The following is a 21,298-nucleotide window of genomic DNA, read 5'->3' as shown; positions in this document are numbered from 1 at the left end:
AGCGAGTGATTTCCTAAGTGCCCGGAGAAATCCCCACGCATGCGATGGTCCTTGCCTTTAACATCTGGCAGTTCAGCAGCATGAGTGATTCAAGCAAGCCTGGCTTGTGCTGATGATACAATGAATGTGCAAATCGATTCACAGTGAACTTATTGATGAGCCAATGTTGCTGTAGTTGTGCATTGCCAGAAGGCCGTGTGGCTGATGAGATTAGTAAAACATTTTTTTTTTATAGACAAATGTTACGTGGAGGGACATATAGAGGAGTGAGCAGCCAGCTGACAATATTGTCTCCCTATCCTGGTCTCTGTAGCTCATCGGATTCCTCCAGCATGAATAAATACTTTAATTCTGATACATGTTGAAGTTAATTCCCAACTTACGTAACAAACTGCGCTAAACGGAGGTGCAGGTGGAAGAACAGCAAACAATTAGTTCTCAAGGAATGGGGTCTCAATCGATTTAAAAGTGGATAGCTCCAAGTGGCGTCCGAATATCGGAAGGAAGAGCGTTCCAGACGGCCGCAGAAGCGCATCTGAAAGCGTGCGATGCGGTGATAAATAATCTTTGATCGATGGCCAGCCAAAAGCAGCCGCTGCGAGGATGACCGGAGTTCCCGTGATGGTTTACGCTCCTTGACCAGATCATCAATGAGTTCCGATATTAGGAAGCCACTGGAGCTATGCACTTTGAAATCCAGATTGAAAACGAATTTGTTTAGAACCCCATTTCGTGCTTAGTTTGTTGTCCTTCTCCCGCACCTCCGGTGTGCACGGTTGGCTACGTACGGTGCGAAAGAAGCCCGGCATACACACATGTCACTCGGGTTTCAATACCTGCGCGCACGTGGCAAGGCTCGAACACGACATTCGGTTTCTGTAACTACCGCGGGAAGGCCGCAGCCCACGTCGCTGGGCGCGCCGAGTGATATTTGAAGACTCTTTGGTTTTTTTTTCTCTTCTTGGTTCTTTCGGTAAAGTCACGTAGAATGGAAATAAAAAAAATAATAAAAATAAAACATTATAAAATAATTCTCACGACGTTTCGGCCACAACGCAAGCAGCCGTCCTCAGGTGGAGAACAGGTCGTCATAATCATCGTCATCATCATCCGAGAAGACAGAGTCTCTGTCTTCTCGACAGACCTGTCTTCTCGACAGACCTGTTCTCCACCTGAGGACGGCTGCTTGCGTTGTGGCCGAAACGTCGTGAGAATTATTTTAGAATGTTTTCTTTTTATTATTTTATTATTTCCATTCTACGTGACTTTACCGAAAGAACCAAGAAAATGAATCCCTGCAGTCACGAAAGCTTTACATCGAAATTTGACTCTTTGGTTCTTTCGGTAAAGTCACGTATAAAGAGAAAATAATAAATTAAATACTATCATACGACGTTTTGAGTGCAACACAAACAATCATCATCAGGTATACATGAAATAGAAACACAAATCTAGTATACTTAGAAATGTACAATCTGGTTCTGTATTTTATCTCTCTCTCAAATTTAGCATTCTCAGGAAGAACGTAATCAACCAGGTAGAGTGTTGACTGTTATGTTATCCGACTCTCTGTTGTATTACATTACATTTCTAAGTATACTAGATTTGTGTTTCTATTTCATGTATACCTGATGATGATTGCGTGTGTTGCAATCGAAACGTCGTATGCTAGTATTTAATTTATTATTTTATCTTTATACGTGACTTTACCGACAGAACCAAAGAGTAATTCCTGCAGTCACGAAAGCTGCAAATTAAGTTTGATATTTGAAGACATCAAATAGAGCTCGTGGCGACCCACCGACCACCGCGTTTGGCTTCGAGAGCCGCTTCTGCCCGCTGCTGTTCTCCGATGGGCATTGCACCACGGGCTCGAGCCAGAGAATTGACGGGGGTTTTGTTTGCCGACTCACTGCCGCATTCTCGCGGATCACCGAGCTCGCGTGCCATCACCCGCTGTCAATGCAGTTATGTAAATGTCAAATCTTGACGCTTTCGTGACTGCAGGAATTCATGTTCTTTGGGTCTTTCGGTAGAGTCACGGTGATGGGTTCATCGCGTAGATAGGGTCATCGGGTGACGAGCGCTTGTGCTGCGATTGAACAGTCGTCGTTTTTTTGTTCTTTGCTTTGAACCTATCTACGTGACTTTACTGAAAGACCCAAAGAATTATACAAATGTTGTCGCACGCTGGATTATAAGACGCACCACCCCAGCAGCTGTTGCTTTGAAATACGATGGAGGGGGGGGGTCTTGTAAATCCGGACAATACGGAAAATTAAATACGGTAAAATTTTCCACGTGCAAACATTATTTGTGAACACACAACTGTACCGTGTGATAATAACCACGATTAATAATGCATAAATCGCAGCCCTCTGTTAATTCACTACTGGATGAAGGCTCTCCCCGCGACGTGTCGGTCGTGGGGGTCCTCTGACCATACTTCACCGCTCTGGCCAGTGCAGGTTAGTAACGGGGGGGGGCAGGGGGGGCAGGGGGGGGGGGGAAACCGCGACCAGTTCGAACATCGCCTCCCTACTGCCCTTGGCTCGGCTATCGTTGCGCTAACCACTGCACCACCGCTCCAATCCGGCACAGTCGTTTCATTCCTAAAACTCTGATAAGCGAAAGGCACGGCTGGCTACGTACGGTGCGAAAGAAGTTCAACATACAACTACGCCTCGCCCAGTCTTGAGACTCGTTTCAGGTGGTGCCTTGCTTGGCAGTACAGTGGTTCAATTTCTAAAAATTGAAAATAAAATCGTTATTACTGTAGTGGTGTCCTGCCACCGCAGCTGCGATGAGCACGGATAGCTACGTACGGTGCGAAAGAAGTTCAACACACAAAGCATCTCCGACTGTTGAGACTCGTTTCAGATGGTGGGAAAGAAGGAACTGTGTTAACTTGTATTTTTAGAATCATCTTCCTGCTGTTCAAAAAAGAACCCCAAGGCATGCATACGAGAGTCCTTGCCTGTAGACTTCTGGCAGCTCACCGGCATTGGTTTAAGCAAGACTGACCTCTGCTGAATGTCCAAACGAGTTTAGAGTTTTCGTGTGCTGAACCAATGCAGCTGAGAGTTTACATTCCCCAAGGGCTGGGTAGTCAACCGCGCTAATCGGAGGTGCGGGGGAAGGACAACACACTCAACACACAAAGCGGTTCTACAGAGACGAGTTTCCAATTTAGATGTAAACGCGCCTATCTCCAGTGGCTCTGAATATCGGACGCAAGAGCGTTCCAGACGGCCGCAGAAGCGCATTTGAAAGCGCCGCGTGATGCCGGTGACCGCCGTCTTTGCTCGCCGGCCGAGCCAAAAATCCGCCGCCGCTGCTGCTGCTGCGAGATGACCAGAGTGTCGCGTGATGGCGGTTTATGCTCTTTTGACGAGATCCAGTGAGGAATCGTGGTTCGTTTGCGTCAAGAGATGATGACGACGACGACGAGATCTTGGTCCTCGCCTTCATCGGCTTCCGCCGCCACCCACGGGGACACGCGGTGGCGATCGTGAAAGCGTGCGGGCAGCTTTCTTCTCTCTCGCTCTCTCTCTCCGGTTGGAAAAAAATCGCGTTGAGCACATTCAGCCGGAGAGAGGCCGGACGAGCAAACGTGTCTCAATTTCTGGGACGAGTTAGGCGCGCGACTTCCACATTTGCAAGTCGCGATCCTGGAGGGAAAAAGAAAAAAAAACTCGTTCTACTTCGGTCAGGGAATTGGGAATGAAGGGCTGGAAGAGAAAAAAATTAACCCGTAAAAACAAAGTTTTTCACTATAAATCCTTTATATGCGTGTTCAATGGGCCACAACCCAGCCCACATTGGTCTTTGAAACGGGCGGCTAGAGTCCTCTCGTCCTCTGGCTTGAGATGGCTGCCACCTATGGGTCAGATGATTGCCTGCCACCATTAAGCAATTGGTAATTAAATATAATTTATTTTTTCCTAAAAAGTGTAAAATTTTGGAAAATAAATTTCACGAAAATAAATTGTCACGCACAACGAGTCTGTGTGCAAAATGTCACCTCGATTGGATCACGGGAAGTGGGTTAAAAAACGACCGAAATATTTGCACGGTCGTAAGCGCGCAAGCAAGCAAGCAAGTGAACTTAATATGAAGGATTGAATAAAGTCGCGGCTTGGAATCGGAGAAGATCAGCAGGAGAAGGAACGGACGATGAGGTGGCTGGACGATGTGAAGAGCGCCACGGGTTCGGCAGCGAGGGGGTAGAAGACGAAGAAGGTGGAAGGCGCTGGGGTTATGGATGTCTCCCAGAGGTCGTGCTCGACCTGCTGCTACAGGATGGCGACAAGATGGTTAGGAGCAAGGCCTCCATCACACTCCGGCACTTTCTCTTTCTCTGGCACCAAGGCACGCGTTGACACGTTGGCCAGCTATGTCCGATCCAACACTAATGGAGTTGTGTGCACACTGCACGCCCGCGATGATTGATAAACATCTTAACACCTGTTTTGTTGTCAGAAAAAAGGGGAAAACCTTTTATCATATTTTGGTACTGGCAAAGGAGGTCCCGTGATGTAGATGCTCAAACCCGAGCTCTCATTACTCTGATAGTGCGTTGTCTTTGTGCTGTGTACGCCTTTTGGCGTCCTCTGGTCTAACACCGTTTTGAGACGAGGCTCAAAAGAAAGCTGTCTATGATGTGGACCAATCAGTTTAAATTACAATGCATATATTATCAGAGTACGTTTTTATAATAAACGTTTTTTGGGTTAGATCGCGTTATTTATAAATGTGTCGTAACCCTCCACCACCCGACACGGCCAATCAGCAAAAAAGTGTCACGTTGACAAAGACAAATAGTTCACTACTTTAGAGTGATACCACAACATTTAACCCTAACTATTTGTCTTTTGTCAACGTGATACTTTTTTGCTGATTGGCCGTGTCGGGTGGTGGAGGGTTACGACACATTTATAAATAACGCGATTTAACCCAAAAAACTTTATTATGAATAATATTGGTCGCGAAAGCCTACGTGTTAAACAGAGTATGTTTTGTTTGCATTCTGACCACAAGTATTGTAGTTAATGCAGACATGATTCCTTGTGAAAGGTTTCAGTTTGGTGTTTTAACATCTTACCACCTGTTTTCTTGCGAGAAAAAGGTGAAAACCTATTCTCACGTTCCATGGTGGTTTGGAGAGCCATGGTTAACATTGACATTGGCCGTGTGCGTGTGTGTGTGCGTGTTTGTGTGTTTGCGTGTGGTCTTGTAGCGGTGAGCGCGCTACTCTACACTAAGTAACGCGATTTTTGTTCCTGGGTAGTAAGTGTTGTTTCTAATTGCTAATGCCTCAAAAGTATAGAAAATGGCTGTTATTCCCCACAAACTTTGCTTTTGTGGCCATGACTTTACGTGAAGGAATTACACAAATGCACACCACGTTTTCTCATTGAAAATAAGTACAAAAGCAATAATAGCCATTTTCTGTACTTTTGAGGCAATTGGAAAATAACACTTACTTCCCAGAAACATTTTTTTTAAAATATATAAGTGCTGTTAGCGAGCACCTACAAAAGCAGGCAACGTGGGTGGCTGGCCACCACAATGCCCGGCCATCTTTGTCTCGCTTGTGGCGATATTTACACATCGCACCAGATACTGATTTGAGGTCGAGTCGACCTAGGGGATGCCCAGGACCGGTTCAGACAATCGCTATTAACTGTGTTTGGTGGCCGTGAGCGGGAATCGAACTCGGGTGGCAGGGTACATAGTGCAGGACGTTAAGCGCTGCGCCACCGTTCCCCCACAACAAATGGAAAGCACACACACACACATTGTGCACACACACACACAATACAAACATACACACGCAGACATTGTACACAGATACACAGACAATACACACACACAGACAACGCACACACACACAATGCGCATACACGCAGACATTGCGCAGAGATACACAGACAATACACACACATAGACAACGCACACACACAGCCATTTCGCACAGACACACAGATAACCCGCACGCACACACAGACAACGCACACACACACAATGGTTGGCTACGTACGGTGTGAAAGAAGTTCAACACACATACAATACTCACAGTCACAAACACTAAATGCGCACAGACGACGAAGCCAGACACACTTGCCCACAGCTCCGTTCGACAGGTGGATGGGTCGTGCCAGTCGTGATTGCCCATCGATGGCACTCGTCCCCTACGCAGTGACGGATTGTCCCAGCAGCAAAACTAGCTACACATGCTACGGGCTCCGCACTTTCAAGGGCCCCGCGCTAAATGCTTTCAAGCTAGATTTGAAGCTTTCGTGACTGCAAGGATTCATATTCTTAGGTTTTTTCGGTAAAGTCACGTAGGTAAAAAATTAAAATTAATAAAAGTAAAATAAAAAATAAAATAAAAATCACGACGTTTCGGAAGCAACACAAGCTTCCGTCTTCATGTGGAACCGTCACAACACGATAGCTGTATCAAGTGATACGTCGTGATTTTTTTTTATTTAACTTTTATTAATTTAAATTTTTTACCTACGTGACTTTACCGAAAAAACCTAAGAATATGCTTTCAAGCTATCAATTCCGATTCAGTGATTCCGCACTTGCTCAATTACTATAGTACTATACCGCCTTCAACTTTTATGAACGACTGGGTGTTTAAGGTTGGTGATTTGTCGTATTATCTGGCTGTATGGCAAACGAAAAAAATTACAATGACTTTACTATGCAAGTAAAATATTTGTGTTTTAATATTTACGTGTTTTTCTTTAGTTAGGGCCCCTTTGTAAGATATACTACAGACCTCGCACTAGCTTAATCCGGCACTGCCCCTACGGATCACTCATTGAGCGGAGTGTGCCCCGTGGCGAGACGCGGGCACTGTTTTAGCGCCGGGCCACGTGAATGAGGATATGAATTAGGGATGTTCACCGTCATTTAACAACGAGCGAACTAAACTCAGCGAGCACTGTTTGACTCGACTTGCTGTTTTAGTTCGAAATTCGTTTTACGAATTTGTTTTGGACGTTGCATTTGTTTCATAATGGCCAATGTGTTGGGTTTTTTTACGCACGGCCGTCTTTATCTCCCTAGTGGCGATGATTATATGCCGCACCAGGTACACATTTGAGGCTGAGTCGACCTAGCGGAGCCCCAGGACCGGTTCAAATAATCGTCAACAGTGTTGACCGTGAGCGGGCATCGAACCCGGGTCGCCAGGTTCGTAGCGCAGCACGCTAACCGCTACACTACCGCTCCCCACACACATCCACTGACACAAAGATCCCCCGTATAGCCTGCCCTCCGTTGTTGTTGTAGGGCGACTGCCTCCAACTGCCCAGTAGCGTCCTTCACGAGCCTCCTCCACTGAGGCCGATCTTGACACCGCTGGTACCAGTCATCGGCAAGTCCACTCAGCTTCACGTCCTCCTGTACCACATCACTCCATCTCTTCTCTAGCCCGTGCCGCGCCCGTTTAGCCCCCTCGATCCGGCCGAACAAAAGCTGTTTAGGCATGCGGTGGCTGGGCATGCGGGCTACATGACCCAACCAACGCAGCCTTGCCTGCCGAAGGAGCTCACCGATGGGACTTTGCCCAGATCTTTCAAGGATTTGTGAGCTCCTCACACAATCTAGCCTGGTTAAACCCAGGATGGATCGTAGGCAGGCCAGCCTAAATGTCTCCAACCGGACTGACACACACACACACTGCCACACACACTGACACACACTGACACACACACACTGACACACACACACACACTGACACACACACACACTGACACACACACACTGACACACACACACTGACACACACTGACACACACACTCACACTGACACACACAATGACACACACTGACACACACACAGACTGACACATACTGACACACTGACACACACTGACACACACACACACACGAGCCTATTCAACGCGAAGCTCTGCGCTGTAGCGGCTGGGAGAGTGGTGTTAGCAGGGTGAGCTGTGAACGGGGCCCACCGCTGCAGTTTCATTGACGCCCGCGGTTATCAAAACATCGCCAGCGAATGATGTCCGAACCTGTTCGCGAGATCTGAACACCCGCTCGTATTTCACCCCCAACCAGCACTGAACTGGCGTGGTCAAGCTCGGTCAAACCCCCCTCCGTGTTCCGACACGGTGTGCGAGGGGGGGGGGGGGCTTTCATCCAACATTGGAGTGACAAAAGACGACCTTTTAATTACGTTGTTAATCAGGTTAGACTCTGAAGTGCTGTTAGCGAGCACCTATTAAAGCGGCGGGGGGGGGATGTTGAAATCAAATTAACAAGAAGACATTTTTTTTTATTCGGTAATAATAACAAATAAATCCCCCTCGATATTTCAAGAGCCACCGAGGCACCGTGGCCGGTGAAGACGAGACGGTGGGCATTGTTTGTTGTTGTTGTTATAAATTAACGTCACGAAGCAGTCCAGTAAGAAGCTGCGTGCGGCTCCCGGAGCCGCAGGTTGCAGACCCCCCCCCTGCATCAAGGGCAGCAGGACGCGACAAAGGGGTCATTTGACTCTCGCGAGCCCCGTTCCACTGCGCACGCTCGCCCCGCATCGCCTCACCGCCCGCCGCCAATGTTGACAGAGCTCCTATTTAGGGCTGAGTCAACGTAGAGGAGGCCAGCGCCAGCATCGTTTACCAGCTGACAGCGTTGCCATCCTCCTCCTCTCTTCTTCTTTCGTAAGGATTCGTCGCAGCGGATTAAAGATGTAACTTTAGATGCTGTTCATCCACCAAAATTGCCTGCTATATAAAAGCGGAGTGGATCTCGTCCGTTCCACTTCGAAAGCAGTGGAGACAGCGGCTGTCTGCATCGTGGGCCGATCGTTCGGGATCGGTGGCCGCAACTCACGGCTCCATTTGTTCTCGGTCGGATGCCCGGTCCCTGATTCGGGTTATTCGCACGGCCCGTGATGGAACAAGCAGCCGCTGCGTTCGTAGCGGCGGCGTGCCAACCACTTCGCCACCGCTCCTCGGACATACAACGCAGGGCGCGCGCGCGTGTAACCAGAGCGGCCCAGTGCAATACAGACAACACACCGACGTGTAAATGATACGGACCGCTGGGGCAAGCGCAGTTAGCGAGCACCTATTAAGGCCAGCGCGGCGTACGAAAGGGTGGCGTGGACACCACCACCGCCCCGCCTCGCGCTGCCTTTGTCTCGCCGATGCTGACAGTTTACACGACGTATCAAGGTAACACTTTGATGTTCAATCGACCCAAAGGGTAGAGAGGCAGTCGACCGAGAGCACCGCTTCTGATACCGCTTTGCCACTGATGATTAGAGCCGTTGCTGGGAATCGATTCCGAGTTCGCAGTGCGCTACACTCGCAGCAGATTGACGCCCGCGTGCTTCAGACTCCGCTTACAAATTCATGCCGCGCTTCGCACCCGATGAACGCATTATTCGCGAATCAGCGTCCATTGCATTGCGACGAATTTCTGACAACAACAACGACAACAACAACGACAACAACAACGACAACAACAACGACAACAACAACGACAAAAAGCAGCGAGTTACGCGGAGCACGATATGTGCGTCGCATCCCACCTCTCCCCCCCCCCCCCCGCAAAAATCCGTGGAAATTAGTCAAATTATTCTTGGATTTCAGCGCCGTGTTAAGCTTTCGTGCCGATGGAAATGTCGCGTAGATGCAGACACGCAGGCACACATCCCTCATTGAGCCTTGCTGCATAGACCGAGGATCGCCAACCTGCGGCTTCGAAGCAGCATGCGGCTCTTTCAGGAGCTGCCTCTTGACACGTGCATGCATTAAGGACCGACGTCTCGTGTTCACCACCACGCAGTGCATTGCGGCTCTTGAACTATTGAGCTGGGTTTTTTTTTTACCGAATATTTTTTTGAAAAATGTCTTGTTGTTGTTGTTTTTTTTTTTGCCGACCCCCCTGGTATCGACAGAAGATCGCCTATTAAGGTCGACACTGAACGCGGGGCTATGGTCTGGCAGCGCTGCGCTTGTATTTGTCTCCCTGTTCTTGATGCTTACCCAGCGAACAAGATTTGTGTTGCCTCCGAAACGTCGTGATTTTTATTATTTTATTTTTATTATTTTTAATTTCATTTTTTTACCTACGTGACTTTACCGAAAAAACTAAGAGTATGAATCCTTGCAGTCACGAAAGCTTCAAATCTAGAATACTCGTTTAGGGCCGGGTTTTGCTCTTCTGTGGCTTGATTATATATATTTTATATTTTTATTTTTACAGCAACGGGTACTGTATTCAGGCCGAGCTGACCTAGAGCGAGGCTTGGGAATCCGTTCTAAACGTCGCAGTGATGCTAGCCGTGGCCCGGGAATAGAACTCAAGCTGATCGTCGTGTTTAGAAGTGTGGTTTGTAGCGCAATGCGCAAACCACTGCGCCACCGCTCATCGCTCTCGTACACTCAGAAACAAAGACAAAGATCCCCCCCACCCCTATAGCCTTAACAGACGGTTGGGTCAAGTGCCGTTAGCGAGCATCTATGAAAGCCGGCACGGCACACGAGGGAGTGGGTGGCAGGCACCACACCCGACCGCCTTTGTCTCCCTGCTGCCGATGTGTATACACTGCAAATGGTATTCGTTGAATTATGAATTGACCTAACGGTGGCACAGACCCAGTTGAGATATTCGTCACCGATTTTTGTCCGCGAACGGAAAATCGGACTCGGGTCGTCAGGTTTATCCGTGTCGCGGCGCGCTAACCACTGCGCCACCGCTCCCCATACTCACTCACATTCGCGCATCCCAGATAACAAGGCGAGGGGAGGGGGCACGCGCGCGCGCGCGCGCTCCACGCACTCACACGTGCACGCGCGCACCCACCCACCCACGCCTCCTCCTCCTCCTCCTGGCTCCGTCTCTATAAATGGGGTTCGCTCGTGGAGTGGACGCAGCGAGCCCAGGACTGGCGCGGGTCAGGTACGGGTTTGGTCCGGTGCGGCGTGGTCTGGTATGGGTCTCCGCTCGCTCGAGCAGCTCCTGGAACCGTCAACTCACAGGCAGGATGATGTTGATGATGGCGGTGGCGGCGGTGGCGTTAATTGCGTTGTGTAATTGTTTGTTTGTAAGTGATGAGGATGATGCTGACGATGTGGTGTTGTAAGTGTTGCTAGCAGTGCACGGTTCTTTGTTGGCAAGATGACCCATAATCCACGGACTATCGTAGACGCATAATGGTCGAGTTAATTTCGTTTTCGTCATTGCGCAGACGACGACCGTGACGATGGTGGCGCCGATGGGCAGCGTCAGGGATATTCACCGATGCTTACGGCATAAACAACTTCACAATAATGATGAAGCTAGCAGTTTGTAACGCGCGCACATTTCGCGGGGGGGCGGATGCAATACAATGAATGCTTGCTGCTGACAAATTGTTGTTTGTTGGCGAAGTCGGAAGAGCGAAATTAAGTTGATGGTGATTACGATGGGGGGGGGGTTACCGCTAACTCTACCGCGATAACGATGTTGGAGGCGGTTGCGATGACCGCTCTGGTCACTTCAGTGGCGAGGATCGTGATCATTTAGATCAGGGCTCGGCAACCTGCGGCTCTTTAAGGACTGCTTTGTGACGTGGTTCACAAGCATTGGGGCTCTCAAAATATTTACTCTTCTTGTTATTTTGGTTACCGACATTTGATGCAGATTAAAGTGGAACGTTTGTCGATAACGTATTGTGTCCTTGCCTCAAAACTATCGTAGCTCACCACCACCGTGGTGCTATTAACAAAATGACTTCAATGAGTGATGATCGTCAACGTTCTGCATTTCGCGCGGATGAACACGAAGGGGGGTCGCTTTCCACTGCCGAGTAAAATCATCTTGAGCCGCGTGCCGCAACGATAAATCGCGATTTTCATTCCGTGCTAACAAATTAAACCCGGCTCGCAATCTCTCACTCATTCAGTCATCCGTTGCCTTTCCTTCCCTCCGTGTCTTTAACGCATCACGAATGCAAATTGCACCGGACACAATTTAAACAACAACAACAGCAGCCTCCCGCTGTGCACGAGCCGCTGCTGCACTGGCGCGTCTCCGTTTCTTTGAGCGGCAGTCATCGCGAGATGTCCTCCGATCTCAAACAACCACTCCCAGCCCTGACCACCTCGGTGACTGTATTTGAGCCGAACATTAACTTGGCGAGAGAACCCGCTGAGATTGGTGATCTCTTTCGATTTAAAGCTTTCGTGACTGCAGGGATTCATCTTCTTGGTTCTTTCGGTAAAGTCACGTAGACGGCTGCTTGCGTTGTGGCCGAAACGTCGTGAGAATTGTATTTTATTATGTTTTCTTTTATTATTTCCCTTTTACGTGGCTTTACCAAAAGAACCAAGAGGATTTGTGATCTCGCCATGTCCTCGTTCGCGGCCACGCTATTTCCGTCGACGTGTGCCTGCTGTATACGTTTTTTTTTATCATATGCGCTCCCCCCCTCCTCCTCCCCCCTGCCAGCCTGGGAATAAATACATCGCTGCGTCGTAAAGGCGCGATTGTAGGCAAAACGCGTATTTTCAATACGTCTTCGTGTTCAGGCCGCTGACCAATGTCTGTGTTTAGCTATCACACAAACGCATAAAACGCTGTCCTTGTTCGGTGATTACACTGCGCAAAGAAATAGCGCGCATGGACTTCGCCGAGCGCACGCGCGCGCTCATTCTAACGCCCTCGCCTTCTCGTTCCAACGCAGCAGAGCGCTATCTTGTTTGTGTTTATGGTTCCGATACGGTGACGCATTATTCGTATTGGGTTCTGTCCACACAGGTCGCAAAAAACCAATCCGTTAAGGAGAGCCGTCCGTGTTGTTACGGGGATTTGTTGACCTAACGCGCAAATCGCGCTGGGACGTAGCGTGTCAATCACGTTCATTTACATTTTTAAAAACGCGGGTTTTAAGCAGTCCGCTGCCAGACAATCATGCCCCGAGAAAAATCTACCGCAGATCTGTGAATTGCTATTCGGTGGTGAGGCGTGTGGTGAGTTTTGCAGGGGGCGGTGCGGTGAAGGGGCGGGGTGGGGGGTGTAGTTATCATGAATTAAAACATTCAAGATATGTTCTCGAACGGACGTTTACGTAGCGATAACTATGAGTCTGCTCGCTTAGAGAAAACGCGGCAATAAGGTTCGAACAGTGGTGTGTCGCCTAAATAGGGCAGTAATGTCGCCTCGTGCAAGCCGCTCCGAGGAGATGTCTCGTGAGCGAGTCGGGGGGGGGGGGAGTCACATCTCGCTATGATCAGCGCCTTTTACGCATTACCTCACGTCACGTTAGCGGCTCCGTCGATATGAATATCAGAAGCCACGGTGAATTTGATTGATTCGGGATATTAATTGGTGCCGAGTGCACTTGTGTGGGCGAGGAACTTGATACCAAACGCGCTCGCTTTACCTTATCTAGTGTTTGATCAATGTGTGACTGCGTGTGTGCGTGTGCGCGTGTGCGCGTGATGGGGAGCGGTGGTGTAGTGATTGGCGCGCTGCGCTACGAAACCTGACGACCCGAGTCCGATTCCCGTTCACTGCCCACATCAGTGGCGAATATCTGAACCGGTTCTGTGCCACCGATAGGTCGACTCATAATGAAATTAATACCTGGTATGAACATCGACATTGGGGAGACAAAGGTGGCCGTGCGCTGTGCTGGCCACCCACCCCCTGCTCGCTCACAGCACTTTCCCCAACTGTTTGTAAAGGCTATACGGGGGGTCTTTGTTTTTTAATGTGTTCGCGTGCAAATATCCTGCCACTGACTCTTGCTTTGATGGGTCCCCTTTCGCAACTTACGCACGAGCGGCTACACGTGTGCAAGAGTGATGATGTCGCTTGGCTACCGTTTAGACTGATACATTAAATTAGCGGCGCATGTCTTACTGCCTGTGTCTGTCTGTCCGTCTGTCGTCTTGGCTGTCTGTCAGTCGGCCTGCATATCTACACGGCTGTCTGTATTGTGTTTGTCTATATGTCTGGTCCTAAGCGTCTGTCTGTCGAGTGATGCGTCCCGTTCATCTGACGTCTTGCCTGTCCGTGTATCCTGTTTGTCCTCAGCGTCCGTTCATCTCCGCGCTTAACTTTCTGTCCCTCTGCGTGTCTCTGCGTCCGTGTGTTTAACCAGAATCAAGCATCCCCATCCGTCCGTCCGTCCGTCCGCCCGCCCGCTTATTACCCTCCTCTGCAGTCTGCTGAGCTCATCCTTGAAGAAAGCGCAGGGAACGAAATCCCCCAAGCGAGTCGAGGTCGACGCGCGGGGAGGAGCGGAGAGGAGTCCCTGACTCGGCACCAGAGACGCGCCGAGACAGCGAGCAGCGAGTGACCACCTCCGCGAAGTCAAAGCGAACTCCCCTCTCCCCTGCGCGACCCCGGTTCGACCCCTACCGCTCACCAGTCTCTGCTCCATCGGCGGTGTGGGGGGGGGGGTGATACAAGTCGCTGGGCGATCATGTGGCGGGGTGCGTTCTCGCTCATGCTGCTGCTGTGTCTGTGCGGCGGCGCGGGCGCCCTGCAGCGACACGCGGCCCCGATGTGTCGCGACGAGTGCGCCGGGTGCCTGCGGCTGCCGCACGCCCGCACCCTCAACCTGAGCGCCCTGGTGAGTCCCGCAGCGCACGCGCGCGCACGCGCGCGCACTCACGCGCACGCACTCGCGCGAGCGCACTCACTCTCGCGCGCACGGCACGCGCGCGCACTCGCGCGAGCGCACACACTCGCGCGCACTCACGCGCGCGCACTCACGCGCGCGCACTTACGCGCGCGCACTCACGCGCGCGCAGCTAGGGACAAACAGAGATTCACAAAGACGCAGATTCCCCCCCTCCCCTCCTCCCCTACACCGCTACCGAAACAGGCCCCGAACAGACTGTTGGAGGGCAGAAAGCGGTGTCTGTTAGCGAGCACCTACGAAGGGGCACGGTGGGGGTAGTGAGGTTGGCCAACATCACTACGCGGCCGTCTTTGTCTCCCCCGTGCTCCCCTCCCCCGCTTACTCCCGTCCCTATGCTGATATTTACACACCGCACCAGGTTACTTATTTCAGGCTGAGTAGACCTAGGGGGGAAAAGCCCGTAACATGTTCGGATATTCGGCACTTCTGTTGGTCGTGAGCAGGATTCGCACAAGGCGGGTGGCGGGTTTCGTAGCGCAGTGCGCTAAGCACCACGCCACCGCTCCCGCAGTTCACGCGCGCGAGTTACCACGCGCCAGAGAGCAACGCGAACCCCGAACGCGCGTGTCCGCTGTCAATAAAGTTACGCAAAATCTGATGTCAAAGACCCGCAACGACCGGATTATAAGACGCACCGCCCCATCGTTTGCTTTACAATACAGAGAGCATGCGTCTTATAATCCGGACAACACGGTACCTGTGGGTGTAAGGATTAACACCGCCCCCCCCCACACACACGAACCGACATTTCAATGCATCGTCGTTATGTTCGTAACATCAGGATGACCGTAGCGGCCTCTAGTGGCTGCAGGGGATCACGTAAACCCTTTAGAGACTGCGTATAATAATCAGAAAAACCCCCCATCAATGATTACACACGCGCTTTGATGGATGTATCCGGAGCTTAAGAATCGATGTTAATCGATGATTCGATGCATAGTTAGCTACCACTACCACTCACAGCTACCACTATCGCGTTCTCAACACAAAGCGCCGCTTTTCGATGCAGTGCTTTGGAGGCAAAATTTGGTACGTCACGTTGAGATTTGTGAAACTCCCGAACCCGCTCGGCTACGAGGCGGATAGTTTGATGATGATGATAATGATGATGATGTGAGTGTAATGGCAGTACAGCAAGTGGGTTTCATGAACCCGTCTGTGCGGAGCTGTGCAAATTCATCCCATGATAGGCGTCGTGGGTTTCCTCCGAATTACTCGGGATCCCTCGCACGCACGGCATACAGGACAGACATCTCAGTGCAGGACCCTCTTGAACATTATTTCGAGACTTGGTGTCATAAAAACAATGTGACCTCGTGCAATGCAATTTATTTATTGGACCCGGTTGAGTGCCTGCTATGAGTAGGCAGCTTTGAGTCTTTTTGTTAAAAGTTAAAATCCAAAATCGCATTTGAATTTTCATCTCTGCCCATCGTCAGTTTTGGGGGTCAGTGAAGTACCGTTTTTTATCACTTCGTACGAAATAAACAGTGATTGTAGATTGTATTTCAGAATTTTGAATGTTTATACTGGTAGGAACCTCCTGGTTACACCAACCCACAGGGGATTATTGTGTCCGTCCGTCGTGAAGGGAGGGGCTGGGTGGGGAGGGAGGGGCTGGGTGAGGAGGGGCTGGTCACCCCATGGTGCCCTTATAAAACTCAACGTTTAACCTACTCACGCCGGCTTGTGCCCACCCTCACAGTCGGGCATATTTACGGAATACACCACGCCGCCGTTGACCCTGGCCATTGACCGAGCAACCCAACGTTCCTACCAGCTCTCTTCGCAGGACAATGTGTTTTAGATTGTCGGAATCCGATGAGCTATGAAGCTCTTTTTCACAGATGTCCAGTGGGGGCGGCTCAGCAAGTCACAACAACAATCAGTGCAAAGACACGTTGGGGAGTGCAGAATAGAGAAAATAATAGTAAGCAAGTCACTTAATGTAAACAAATCAAATGAGAGTATATAAGTCCGATTTTTCAACACTAACTGCATGCTTGGGCAAGGCAGACAACAACAAGAACGAGTCTCAGACCACCACACCAAGACAATCGATAGAATCGCACAAACAGCACTGTTACCTGCCATTAACGCCACTTTACAGGCATTATTTGAATACGAGAGCACGGACTTTTTGTCAGAGCGTAACATACAACACGGAGGTGGTGTCATTACGGATCTCAACATCATCTCGACCCTCCGGAATCACCAAACATCGTGATAGAGTGCGGTCATGCTTCGTGAGAGAGCACGATCAAACATCGTGATATCGAGCACGGTCAGGCATCTGAAAGATTACTGTCATACATCGTGATATCGAGTGCGGTCACACACGGTCATAGAGTTCAGTTAAACAACTCACATGACCGACAACGGCGGAGGTAGGGTGAGATCATCCCTTCTTCGATGAACTGCGCTGTGCTTCAGCGCGCTTAACCAAGGGACGATCTTCATTGAGAAGCAGCAGCAGCGGCAGTCGTAGATGATGATGCTGGCTAATCAGGATGTTGGAGATGTTGCTTATCTCATATTTATATGAAGCGCATTTATCCAAGGCCCCTTACAGGGTTGCGAGTGGTATAATGAGGGTAGATAAACGTGATACTGAGCAGTGCCGGATTAAGCTGGTGCGGGGCCTGTTGCATATGTTATAAAGGGGCCCTAAATATAAAAAAGTAAAATATAAATATTGAAACACAAATGTTTAATTTGCATAGTAAAGCAATTGTCTTTTTTTCATTTGATATATAGCCAGATACTACGACAAATCGCTAACCTTAAACACCCAGTCGTTCATAAAAGTTGAAGGCAGTGTAGTACTATAGTAATAGAGCAAGTGCAGAATCACTGAACCGGAATTGATAGCTTGAAAGCGTTTAGCGCTGGGCCCTTGAAAGTGCGGGGCCCGTAGCATGAGTAGCTACTTTTGCTACTGGGATAATCCAGCACTGGGACAGAAGTCAGTGGGTACGGGAATTACGGTGGGTGCCTCGGGGTGGAGGAAAAGATGGACCAGAGGTGAGCCTTTAGGCAGGATCGGAAACTAGACGGGGAGGGTCCTTGGGTCACGCGGCGTGAACGCTGCGTTCCAGTGCAAGCGTGGCTATAGCCACTGCTCTTAGAATGGATGTCGACTGGCACGGTATGGTAGTCGAGACGTGCCGACCACCCTTTTGATAACAACACCAACAAGAACAGGACGGCCATCCGCGCGCAGAGGCTTGTGCGCGCTTACCGTCGGAGGCAATTTGCTTAATTGGCAGGTGGCGGCGATCACTCGATATGCTTTGCGCGACACTCCTCCGGCTGCATTATGAACTCGGTTCGGTCCGCGTCTGGCCCGTAAATTACAGCGCTGTGCGCAATCAACGGAAGAGGCGAATGAGGAGGAGAGAGAGAGGTGGGGGGGGGGAGGGTGGTTGCGAATTTAATTTGGCAAGAAATGTTTCAGTGGGCGGGCGGGAGAGAGAGAGAGTTTGTGTGTGCGTGTGTGGGGGTGGGAACTCAAAAACATCGCTCTCAATGTAAGTGACATTGAGAGCAGGGCCGCGTGAACGTCACGCGGCGGTCGTCCCCACGCGTATGCAGCTCGCCGGCGAGCACCTCATTGTAATGCCACTCGCTGGGAAGTGGTCTGTGGGTTGTGCTCACTTGCCGGATTGTCCCAGTAGCAAAAGTAGCTACATATGTAGTAGCTACGGGCCCCGCACTTTCAATGGCCCCGCGCTAAATGCTTTCAAGCTAGCAATGTCGGTTCAGTGATTCTGCACTTGCTTTATTACTATAGTACTATACCGCCTTCAACTTTTATGAACGACTGGGTGTTTTAGGTTAGCGATTTGTCGTATTATCTCGCTGGATAGCTAATGAAAAAATGCAATTACTTTACTATGCAAGTAAAAAAATGGTGTTTTAATATTTGCGTGTTTATTTATTTATTTAGGGCCCCTTTATAACATGTTCTACAGGCCTCGCACTAGCTTAATCCGGCACTGGGTGTGCTGTGGATTGTTGTGTCGTGCATCGATTGTGGGTGAGCGATTAGCGCGCCGCGCCACGAACCCGGAGACCCGAGTTCGATTCCCGCTCACGGCCCACACCAGTGACGATAATCGGCGCCGGTCCTGGGCCTCCCCTAGGTCGACTCGGCCTCAAATGAGTATCCGGTGCGGTGTGCAAACATCGCCACTAAGGGGATAAAAGCGCGACCGGCCGTGGTGCTGGCCACCCACCCCCTCGTGTGCCGTGCCGGCCTTCATAGGTGCTTGCTAACAGGGGGGAGGGGGGAGGGGGACAGGCACGTGCTATTTTCAAATACGAATTGGCATTCGCGTTGTTGTGCAGTGCGTCGCGTTCGGGGAATGTGATGGGGCAAGCCAGGCTCTTGGCTAGGGGTAGGGTCGCCAGATCCACGCCCGGCCACCTTTCTTTTCACAGATGTTTGCACACCTTATCATTGTATGGTAAACTTCGTTCGCGCCGTACGTAGCCAACCGTGCCAATCGGAGCGAAGTGCGAGGCACGGGAAACAAACTAAACCCCAAAAAGAAGTTCTCAAGAAATTAGTTTTCAATCTGGATGATGATTTAAAAGTGCATAGCTCCAGTGGCTTCGCCCGTATCCGAAGGAAGAGCGTTCCAGACGGCCGCAGAAGCGCATCTGCAAGCGCGCGATGCGGTGACCGTTCGATGGCTATCCCAGGCGCTTATTATCGAGCCCCTATTCAGCGTGACGATATTACCTGACAGAGCACGGCAAACGCAAACGCTGGGGAAACAAAGACGGCCGGGCGTAGGGTTTGTAATCGGTGTTCGACAACGCAATGCATGCTTCATAAGTAACCGTGGTGTCTGCAGCGGAAACTCGGGAGTGCATTATTACCTAATTGGCCTCGAACAATTGAACGCGTGTGACCGATAGCGTGCGAATAATCAGCCGATAAATCAATGGGATACTTTACAACCAAGCGAGAATACATACGTCTCTTAACAAGGAGAGAGAGGCCCAGGGAATATGTCTTATCTATCGTACCGCGGTCATGTCATCGAATATAATTTCACGATGGGTATGGATACAACCTTTAGAGAGAACGGATGTCTTCACCGAGTCTCAAGACTTATTTTCAGGAGGAAGCGTGGAGGCCGAGATTACCCTCTTGAGACGTGGCTCTCTCAAGCATCATCATTATTATAATTATTTATCTAAGAGAGTGCTCTCTGAGACCTCCTTTACCAGTGGCAAAATATAGTAACAGGTTTTTACCCTTTCAACTGGTACAAAAACTGACACCTTTATACAAGGCATCATGTTTGCAATAACCACAACACAAGCAGTCAAAATGCAAACAAAAAGAAACAACTCTGATGATGTTAATGATATGCACTGTCCTTGAAGTTGATTGGTCCACACCCGAGACAGCTTTTCTTAGAGACTAGTCTCCATTGGTGCATTACATTAATTATCATCATCAGAGTTGTTTCTTTTTGTTTGCATTTTGACTGCTTGTGTTGTGGTTATTGCAAACATGATGCCTTGTATAAAGGTGTCAGTTTTTGTACCAGTTGAAAGGGTAAAAACCTATTACTATATTTTGCCACTGGTAAAGGAGATGTCTCATTGTTGTGTATTGTCGGGGCCCGCACGCCAGAGGCCGCACTAAAGGCCACCAAGGGCGGCCATGTGGCCAGTGGGCCTTGCAGCTAATCAGCTGATTGTACTTTGAGGGCGAGCTCCCTCCAGCGGGGGCCCCGCTGCCGCCAGCAGTCGCGTGAGCACGGCAATTGCAGGGCTGCACCTCTACCTCGCTTACGTTTCCTTGTTTGGGATGTTGGGTTAGTTTGCGAGTTGAGTTTTTTTGTTTTTAGCCCGGCGTGAAGTGAGGTGGAGGGAGCTGTGTTGAATGCGGTTCGCGCACGTCACGAACAGCCTGGCAACCTGATTACAATTCACGGCTACGGCTAACGGGGCCGCCACGGTGGCGAGATGTTAACTAGCTCGCCAGGTATACAGGAGGTCGTGGGTTCTATCCTGACCCTGACGCCTGCTGCTGTATATTTGGAGTTGGCATGTCTCTCTCCCCGTGATCGCGTGTTTTTTTTTCTTCCGGGTCCTCCGGTTTTCCCCTGCATATTTACAAAACACGCATTCAGAGCATTTGGCTGCTATACATTTCCGCACGTGATCAGCCACTTCGTTGAGCTACCATCTGTGGCCAGGTCGCTTCTAAAAAAACGAGCTATACAGCTCAGTGGGCCTTACCTGGTAATATAACAAGTATAACCCGTAAAAACAAAATTTTTCACTATAAATCCTTTATATGCGTGGCGGCTAGAGTCCTCTCGTCCTCTGGCTTGAGATGGCTGCCACCTATGGGTCAGATGATTGCATGGCACCATTAAGAAATTGGTAGTTAAATATAATATTTTTGTCCTAAAAAGTGCAAAATTTTGGAAAAAAATGTTCACGAACATTAATTGTCACGCACAACGAGTCTGTGTGGAAAATGTCAGCTCGATTGGATCACGGGAAGTGGGTTAAAAAACGACCAAAAGATTTGCACGGTCGTAAGCAAGCAAGCAAGCGCGCAAGTGAACTTAATATAAAGGATTTAAA

This window comes from Lampetra planeri, chromosome 22, assembly GCF_965212315.1.
Source record: "Lampetra planeri chromosome 22, kcLamPlan1.2.h2, whole genome shotgun sequence".
NCBI lineage: Eukaryota > Metazoa > Chordata > Hyperoartia > Petromyzontiformes > Petromyzontidae > Lampetra > Lampetra planeri.
Note: the sequence above shows the minus strand (reverse complement) of the source record.